An 8,995-nucleotide genomic window follows, 5' to 3' on the forward strand; every position below is an offset into this window, starting at 1 on the left:
ATACAAAAACAAGAAGAAAAAAAGAAAATGATGATGGCAACCTATGTGCAAACGTGCTCGACACGATGATGTATGCACAGATTATGATAAGAGCTGTACAAGCCCCCAATACAATGATTTTTTAGAAAGAAAGAAAGAACGAAACGGCTCACAAGGCTAGTTAGTTCGCAATCTGTGGGTCAGGCTGGAAGCTTCCCTTGAAGCACCTGGTTGCATGGGGCTGATAAACCACCATTCAGCAGATCAGATGACAGGCTGTTGGCTCACAGTACTGACGAAAATGGCAAACACCAAATCAGCAGTTCAAAGGACAGGCTACTGGCTCAGAGAACTGCAGGCCTTGGTGAATCCCAGAATTGGCAGGGCAGAAGCGGCCTGCTAGCTAAAGTTATAAAAACTGGTGGTCAGAGGGGCTGAGTGGGACACAGTATTCGGAGTTAGAGAGACCCTTGTCATAGCATCAAAGGAGATTCAAAAAGCTTGTGGAAATGTTCCATTATCTTTCAATTCCATTTTGCACATAAATTTTGAAGTTCCTCCTACACATTAGAATCATGTTGGACGCAAGTCATCCTCTCAGGAAAATCTCCCTAACATCAGAATAAGGGGTTGACTTGAGAGAGGGTAGGAGTCAAGTCACACCCTCTTGCAAGGTTGGGACTCAGGACATATTCCACACTCATCCGGCCTCATGATATATAGAGGTTAGGATCCACAACACATCAAAAGGAGGGCAATTACATCAGATCACAATGTGGAAGATTCACATAACCCTGGGAATTGTGGCTCGGCTAAATTGATAAATAACATTACCCATCACACAAGAAAATGGGACGAAACCTGTAGAGAAAGAGAAAGTATACAGAAGAAAGAGGTGGTAAAAGCCAGGAAGAGTTCCTAGGTATCAGCAGGAATGAGCCCCACAAGCAAAGCGTCTTCCCCTGACACTCAATCCCAGTGTTCTTTTGGGCCCTGGCTTGCCTTTGCTCCTTTGCCAGCTTTCTCCTTATGTCTTAGGCTAGATTCTCTACTGAGGCAAATCTAATGAAGCTTATGCAGGTACCCATACAGACAGATTCATCTCCAGGAAATGGTTCACACAGTTAGAGTCTAGCAAGTTCTAAGTCCATGAGTCAGATGTTAGACTGGAGGCTTTTTCTAACTCTTGATGAACTCAAAATCGGCAGGTTGCTGCCTACAAAGACAGATGAATCGATGTAAGATGGTAGGTGGATGGCGATTGCTAGGATCAGCAGATAATACAGCCGGCCACTGGCTCAAGTCCAAAGAATCTGAATTCACATGACAAGCTCGATACAAGATCCACATCCAGAAAACAAGTGAGCTTTATCAGAGGTCCAAATACATCGGAAGCAAGCCACACCCTACTTCTGTTGAACATAGTATCGCTACGAGTTGGAACCTAACAACCAGCTAACAACCACTTAACAACCACTTAACAACCACACCCCAAGGAAATTACCTTTCAGTCAATTGGCTCTCATAGGAGAGCTTGTCATGGACGTGATTACTTATACCAGGTCTCATCATAGGGAATAACTACATCGTAGCTGACAAACCACTGAGAATCTTGGTCCAGACTAGTAGACACACAACTTTAACTATTGTAACTTGGATACCCGGAATGGGAGGTCATTTTTCAAGTTTGTGCAGAGAGCGCACTAGTAGGAAGTCTTCTCCAAAAGTCAAGGGGATGGAGTTCTGATCCCGACACTGACTACAGTTGGCTAAACCTTGAGCCCCTGTTTCCTTACCCAGGAATAATGCTGTGGTTGTGTTGATCATCAAAGATCTGCCACTGTGTCAGCTCTCTAAACACAATGAAATATTTCCTCTTCTGAAGTTTTCCATCACTCTGATTAGAGAAAAGGAAGAAAAAAAATATCTTTGAGAGGAAGCTGTCACTTCCTCCAGCAACTGAGTATTTCTGTGCTTCACACATAGAGCAGGCCGACCCCATGGTCGGTCCGTCCTTGCTGGCAGATCACTGCTGAGCCTGGTGGTGTTTTAAATAGCGTGTGCACTTTGTCCTGGTCTCTGGAAGGAAGCAAGAGGCAGGGGCTTTGTGCGAGGCTGAGTGGGGCAGGTGACAAGGCACTCAATGGCATCAGGCTTCAGAATCCTCAGAAATAACAACAATTAACTGTACTCGCCACAATCGGAGCTCCAAGTCAGCAAATGTATCAGCTGTTGGTTATTTTGATACTCTGGAGAAAAGCTCTTTCGAGAAAATCGAGTACAGAAAATCAGTCTTATCCTCTGCTTCTCCGCACCATTCCTTCTGGCCAAGCCCTCTCAGCGGTTTTTCTTCCTACAAAGGCAGCTGCTCCAAGCCTAAAGGACTTGGTTCAGGGGGAGAACTCTTGCCTTTATCAAAGTGGAAGAGGCCATAGAAGAGACACCTAGTTAGGGGCTCTGTGCCAAGGCCAGCTTCTTCCAGAACCTACTAGAAACCAATCCAGTGCTGACACACAGTCACACCTGGCTCCAGCCATTGTTGAAGTTCACCGGCATTTGCTAAACACCGAATGCGTGTTGGGCCTTGTGTTAGGACCTGGGGGGAGTGTGATAAGTGTGGTCAAGGACGAATTATCAAGCCCCCACCAGAAGACAGCCTACCTGAAGCAGGCATCTCATCAAGTCTAGCACTTGCTATGCTCTCAATAAACCACCTTTGATGGGTTTTCCTTACTTATTTACATGTTCTTATTGACTCAACATCTTTAAAGCCCGGGGAGAGGAACAAAGCTACCCAGGGGTGGAAAGCCGCTCTTATTAAACCAACATGTGCCATAGGAATGTGAATGGCATTGGGGGTAGGGCACTGAGGCTTCCATTCTGCTTACATAGCTTCAACCCCCTCCTAGGACTCTCCACATGAAACAGAGTCCCAAGTGCCCCAAATCCTTTTGCCCTTCTGAGTGACACCACAAGGACACATACAAACCCTTTGCAGTCAACAATGAAAAGTTTTGCATTCTCAAAATTTCAACCTCATCCTGATATGTTCAAGCCACTATTACGTAAGGCTTAGAGTTGGTGCTTTCAAACAAGTTTATACATGGCATGATTGATGAATGCATCTGTTTCATTGTCTGGAAATGCTTTCGTTTAATTGGCAATGATTTATTTCCTAATGGATCCATCACCCTGACTCGGATGCTAATTCTGCGGAAAGGGCCATTGATGATGTTTGCTGGCCTTTTGCCCTTCCTTCCAATCTGTGTTGGGCCACCAGCCTGAATTGGAACAACCCAGCAGTGGATAGCTGGGAACTAGTGAAGCAGGCTTTCTCCTTACCCTGCCAGGCCCGAGCACACAATAGTCCGTTGAATTTAGATTTAAACGCAGCAGTAAAAGCAGAAAGAAATCTAGACTCAGACCAAACTGTATCAAAGAGGATGGAAGCACCTGACTAGGACTTTATTTCACTCAAGTGCCCTCCACTGGAGGCAAAGCCCCACCCTGGCTATATCACAGGGACCTGTGCCTAGCTAAATTCCAGCACCTTCGAGGGCAAATGTTGGCTGAACTGCATTGGCTTGGCTTCGCCAGAAATAGAACGAGTCTCGGGTTTTTTTTGCTACTCTCCTCCCATCCATTCTCCCCTCATGGCATTGGAGACACACTTAGGAACTCAGCATGCATTTGCCGAAGGAAGAAGTAAATACCGAACCGCTCATCATGGAAGCTGGTAGAGTGTCAATCCTTTCAAAGATCTGTGACTCCTCTAGGATTGTCAAAGCATTATAACCATCAATGGTGAACAGCTGGTGACAACTTGACTTCAGGGGTTTTTCTGCCACACTAGGTTTGAAGTTGACCTGGGTGCTGGGAACAACAGCAACAGGTGTCAGCCTGGCAAGCTCTCCTGACAGCACAGGAAGCCATAAACCCAAGATATCTTGCAGGGCAGAAGAGAAGGCGTCACCTCACTGAAGGTCCTACATGGTAGGGTAAGGGAGGTATTCTGTGGGGCATGGAATTGGGACAGAAGCTTCATAGTCTAAGCCAGTTTTGAATCACAGATGGGTTATAAAACTGATGAGAACTGTGGACACTCTACCTGGTGAAATGTACACACAGACACAAAGAAAGACAACCCCTTCCCTACTTGATACTCCATACAATTCAGGGCCATACACTAACGCCCGCCTTGGAAATGCTATTGACAGTCTGTTATGATCCACACTGTCAAGTGCCTTTGCATAATCAAGAGGACACAAGAAAACACCTTTTTTGGGTATCTCTGCTTTCAAAGATAGTGAATCAGGCTGCCCAAGATCCATCTGATGTCAGCAGTGACATCTCTTGATCCATATTCTTTTCTGAATCCAGCTTGAATTTCTGGCAGTCCTCTGCCGATGTGCTACTACAACTGTGTTTGAATTATCTTCGGGTGTGTGGTGTTAGTGAAATTGTTCATTAAGTTCTGCATTCTGTCAGCTCATCTTTCTTTGGAGTGGGTACCTATGTGAATCTCTTCCGATTGGTTGGCCTTCCAAATTTCTTGACACAGATATGCCAGCACTTCTAGGTTTGCATCTGTACATTGAAAAATCTCCATTGTTACTGTACGCTCCTTAGAGCCTTGTATTTTGTCAGTGACTTTGGTGCAGATTAGACTTCTCCCATCATTGCCACTAGTTCTTGATCACGTGATACCTCCCCAAATACCCAGTTCTTTTTGAGACAGTGACTGCGTATTGCTTCCATTTTCTCTTGACACTGCTTGTGCGACCCATGGAATCCTTCAATATTCCAACTTGAAGCTGGGTGTTGTTTGTTTGTTTTGATGCTTAGTTCTTTCAACTTGAGAAATGCCAAGTTCAGTCTTCCCTGTTGGCTGTCTAACTCTATAACAAATTATGGGAAACACTGTCAAGAACAAAGATCTCAGACTACTTAGCTGTGCTCCTTCAGAACCTTTACATTGACCCACAGGCAGGTGTTCAAACAGAGCAAGGGCACACGGTGTGGTTGAAAACGAGGAAAAGTACATGTCAGGATGTATGCTTTGGCCACGCTTAATCAAACTGTATGCTGAACAGATCACCTGAGAAGCCAGCAACCTGAAGAAAAGCGGCCTGGGATGGGAGGAAGACTCATTAATCGCTTGCTCCTTAGAGACAGAGAACACAACTGGGTTTGCTGACAATTTAGAGAGATCTTAAGCATTTCCTGATGAAGATGAAAGACTACAGCCTCCAGTATCCAGGGCACCTTAATATAGAGAAAACAAAGAGACAACTGAACCAGTAAGTGACCTTTTGATGGGTGCCATTCTGTTGTAAATAGTACAGGGTCGCTAAGTGTAGGAACCCACTGCAGCACACTTAACAACAACAATAAAGTTAAGGCCTGAAGTCTAGATCCTGATGCTTCAAGTCTTCTGGTCCTTATTCCCAAACTAGGCTTACCCCTGCTGGGGACTTCCCAGCTATTGCAGGCTCTCAACGTCCAGAGCTGCCCACCCTCTTGACAGAGGAACCCCAGCATCTGCACCCCAGGAAACTCCTGGTGTTCAGCTCTCTGTGAAGGTCCCAAGCTTAATGGGTAAAAAGCTATTAGGCACCCAGTGAGCAGCCAATCTCTAGGGCAAGGACGGCTGCATGGAGACGACTCCAGAGTCTGGCGCTGGCAGCGGGCAAGTTCCCGTGGAGGGTTTGGAGATGTCCGAAGCGCAGGACCCTCCTTAACCCATCCTCAGCCTAGCCTGGAAGCCCACTGGTGGAGTGAGCCAGCGTCTTGCCTGGTAGCCCAGAAAACCCTAGTCCAGGCCTCGCGCGCTGCCCCCTTGGACCTGTGCCCCTTAGCCCTTTGGTCTTTGGGTTCAAATCCTCCCCTAGCTGGGTTTGGCTGACTCTCTCAAGAGTGGTCCATTGCTCCTCCCCAGGACCCCCTGCAGCTGGGCACCTACGCCCAGCCCGAGCAGGTGCGGGGCTGAGGGTGGGAGGGGTGGGGTGGGGTGGGGGGCAGGATTGGGAGCGGTGTGACTCAGGAGCCCGGAGGAGGGGCTAAGAAGCCTGGGTTAAAGCCGCTCGGCGCTGGGGCACGGCGCGGCAGAGAGCGCTGGGAGCCGGAGGGGAGCGCAGCGGTGAGTCAAGCCGCCCCGAGCCGAGCCCGAGAAGGGTGCAGCGCGGGCCCCAGGGCCCCGGCGCGGCCATCGGTGCCTGGCCTCTGGGAGCTAATGCATGGGTCTGGGTGTGCGGAGATCTTCGGGCAGCCTCCACCCGCCCGCGAGCTGAGCTGCGGTGCAGCCCCGAGAGGAGGGTCCCGAGTGGGCGTGGGTTCTCGGGACCCTGGGCAGGCAGGCCAGTGGCAGGGAGCGGCGGTTTCTCGGGTCTTGGAGGTCTGGCGCTCCAGAGGGTCCTATGTCCCAAGGCCCCCCTTGCAGGAGCCTCCGCGCTGTACCGAGGACTGTAACTCAAGGACTCCAGCCAGCTCGCAAGTGAAGGCGAGGGGCGGCGCGTGGAGGGATGCGCCCGGGCTGCGCGCTGGGGGCCGGGCGGGGAGCGGGGTGCACCGCGGGGGGCCAGCGCCCGGTCGGGGCGGGGGGCCAAGTCCCGAGGGGGGCCTGCTGCCCACAGGTGAGCCCACAAAGCCGGGCAGGGCGCGCTGGACTTGGTGCCCAAAATAAAACAGGGATCTTCGAGTTTCCATGTGCGTCGCAGACCCACTGAGGGTCCCAGTCGAGTCCCCCACCAAGAACTGACACAGAAACCTGTGCGTCAAGTCCAAGGGTCCAGGGTCCTCCGCCGAGCCGCGGGGACATCCCAGGCGGAGATCGCCCAGGGTTGGGGGTGCTCCTTGGGTCACACACCTCACTCCTCAGCTGTCTGCTGGTGTGGGAGAAACTGGCATTGAGGGGTGGGGCGGGCAGCTCTTCGGAGCAAGGGGCGGGGGTGGGGGAGAGAGAGAGAGAGAAAGAGAGAGAGGGAGAGGGAAAAAGAGAATGAACGAACTCCGGGGTCAGGGAGAGGCATCTGCCAGGCAATGTAAACAAGAGGGTTAGCACATCTGATTACAACTGGGCTCTGCCTTGAAAATATTCTCCCAAATTCTTATGGAAGGAAGGTGCTCGTGCGCTTGAACTTTCTCTCCTCTTGTGACTCCAGCGATTAAAGGAGAGCCTGCTTGCTCGGCTGGTTTTTCCAAGTTGCTCCAGGTTGGAAGTTCTAGCAGTTTGAAGGGTAATTTATGGGTGTTTCGTGCATTCAAGTATATTACAGCAAAGCCTTTTGGGTGTTGTGGGTATGAAAGAAACCGTGGTGCACGTTCCCAGTTGGAAACCAAAATAGTGCTTCCCTCTGAGTCTCTGCTCCATCTGTCATCGGAGACCAGTGGAAATCCTGGAGGAAAGGCAGTTGATTAATGGGCCTGGCTCCCTCTTCAGGCGCACCCACTGCCAGTGCCAGCCCCCTTCTTCCCCACCCTGGCGCTGCCAGCTGTGTTCTGCGAGTCCAGAATCCCTGGTGAAGTGCCCACCAGTCCCGTCTCTTCAGCGCCGGAGCAGCTACTGGGCAAACTCCAGACGCTATGGGCTAGGTCTGTAGGTGGGAAAGCTTTCTCCATCTCGGCAGTGTGGGAATAGGAGCAAGACAGTCCCTGTCAGTCCTCCTTGCCCAATGTTTATCATTCCCTACCGGTTGCGGGGTGGGTGGGGGATGGGTAGGGGGTGGGGTGAGGAGGGTGGGGGCGCCCACAACTTTCTTTCTCTGCAGAAGCACAGAAATGAAGGCTATACTAAACATTGATGAGTCTCTTTTGTTGAATCAACTCGTGTGACAAGCCTGGCCACTGAAATATCAAACCATGATAGTTCTGAGGGGGTAGGGGGCATAGAACGGGAGGGTGGGGTGGGGGTGATTCTACAGGCCTGGCCTCCTGGAAGAAATGAATGTCCCCTAGGTGCAATCTTTCTCTAAGGGACCTGGGTGGTTGCAGCGGGGGAGGGGCATGGGATTGATCTCACACATCACCAGCCCCCTCCTCCACACTTTTTCCACATTCTTATGCAGGAGAGAAAAGGGCAGCCCGGATAGGGGAAAGGTTAGGAGACCCAAGTCAGGAGAAGTGGCCAGGCATGGGGAATTTGCACTGATAAAACTTGGAGCGTTTCCCCCAGAGCATTTTATAACCAGCCACTGTCTCCCCAGACTCACCAGGGAATCCGAAAACTCAGACACTCAGGGCAGTCATCCGAGTGAGTGGCCATGGCTCTCTGCAACCCTCAGCCTGTTTCAAGGAAGGAGGCTTTCACTTTCTCGGATTGCTCATCCCACAACTCACTCCAAGGGCAAGTGCAAGCCCAGGATGAGGCTCCACACCTCCTGCTCTTCCACCGGGCAATCAGCGCCTTGGCCAGGAAGGGGGCCCTGGTTGCAGACATCAGCAGGGAGGGTAGGGCAGGACAGGGCAGGGCTGGCGCCCGAGGGAAGTTTCTCATCATTGCTGAGATTGAATAGATGAGAAAATCACAACTTTTAAATGAGTGGTGAGCACTACTGCTGCACATTCATGGAGTGTCCTGCTGCCAATACACAGCTGAGGAAGTTCTGCCCTGACTGCTCCTCTCTGCTGAGTCGGTCGCAGGGGCAAAGCACAGGCCCGGAGCAGGACCAGAGAGCCACTCACTTGCCTTTACCCAGCATGAACCTGTTAGGACTTTGGGGTTAAGAACCATCCTTGGTGACCTTTATTGGCATTTATACTCCCTTGGCTCTCAGCGGGCAATGGAAGGTTTGCATAAAAGTTCTGGGTTCTCTGAGCAAGCAACCCACATTCCTAGACCCTTCCTTCCTTCCTTCTTTCATTCTCTCCTTCCTTTCTTCTTTCTTTCTTTGCCTGATGCCTCTAATTTTGCAAACCATCAGTAAAACCACCAGCTACCAGATTTACGGTTCCTGAGAAATCAACTCTGCGTGGACCCAGTTACATGGGGGCACCAGGCAAATTCACGGAAGTGAAAGAT

This window comes from Echinops telfairi, unplaced genomic scaffold (assembly GCF_000313985.2).
Source record: "Echinops telfairi isolate 266 unplaced genomic scaffold, ASM31398v2 ScPeMD7_7466;HRSCAF=8504, whole genome shotgun sequence".
Taxonomy (NCBI): domain Eukaryota; kingdom Metazoa; phylum Chordata; class Mammalia; order Afrosoricida; family Tenrecidae; genus Echinops; species Echinops telfairi.